Source organism: Lipotes vexillifer, unplaced genomic scaffold (genome assembly GCF_000442215.2).
Source record: "Lipotes vexillifer unplaced genomic scaffold, Lipotes_vexillifer_v1.1 scaffold324, whole genome shotgun sequence".
Taxonomy (NCBI): Eukaryota; Metazoa; Chordata; class Mammalia; order Artiodactyla; family Lipotidae; genus Lipotes; species Lipotes vexillifer.
The window spans coordinates 1,004,646-1,005,525 of record NW_006791816.1 but is presented as its reverse complement, the minus strand read 5'-3'; the positions used below and the strand labels follow the sequence as shown (position 1 = coordinate 1,005,525).

The 880-nt window shown below is 49.5% G+C and overlaps 1 pseudogene; it reads right to left on the bottom strand.

Moving 5' to 3' along the window:
* Positions 1–389: 389 nt before the first annotated feature.
* The window catches only part of LOC103070768 (lysine-rich nucleolar protein 1 pseudogene), a 1,209-nt pseudogene continuing 718 nt past the window's right edge, over positions 390–880 (bottom strand).

The following is an 880-nucleotide window of genomic DNA, read 5'->3' as shown; positions in this document are numbered from 1 at the left end:
CATGTACCACCAAAAAAAAAAAAAAAGAGTAAATACTCTATAATCCCAATTATATACAAATTCTAGAAAATGCAGGCTAATTCATAGTGACAGAGTAGTAGGAGTTATCTGGGGATGGGGAAGGAAGGGATGGATTACAAAGGGGCACAAGGAAACTTTTGCAAATCATGGGTCTGTGTATTACCTTAATTGTTGCTGGTTTCCTGGATGCATACATATGTCAAAACTCATCAAATTGTTCACCTTAAATATGTGCAGATCATTGTATGTCAATTATATTTAAATAAAGCTGCAAAAGGCAAAAAAAAAAGCTCCTGAATGGAGGCGAGGAGGTGGTCACGTATGGGTCGGGCAGAGCACGTGTCCTCTTCTCCCCCTGCAGCAGTTACGAGGAGGACAGCCTCAGCCCGGGATTCTGAAGGGCCAGAAAGCCCCTCAGCCGAAGTCGTGGCATGAAGTGCTGGAGACCACGGGCTCCCTGCCGCTGGAGGTGTGGCAGAGGCTGGCCTGGTGGCCTTTGGAGTCCCTAACGCCTCTGGGACCAGGATCTTGTGGCTTGGCAGGAGGCGCGTGTGCGTCTGGGGGAGGGAAGATGCACTGGAGGGATGAGGACCAGGCCGCACCTGGCCTATGTGTGCCTTGTCCTGTTGCATTTCTTTTCCAGCACCACCTCCAAGTCCGTGTTGTGCTCCTCATCCCAAGGTTCTCCTCCTCCTCTGCTCTCCTGCCTCTTCTTCCTCTTCAGAGCTGGCTCCTCAATGTCTGCCTGCTCTGCCTTTTTTCTTGGACTGCAGTTTCTTCTTCACAGGAGCCTTGGGGCCATCTCCTATTGGGGTGTATTCTGGAGCTTCAACTTTGACTGGCTTCTTTTTACTTTCTT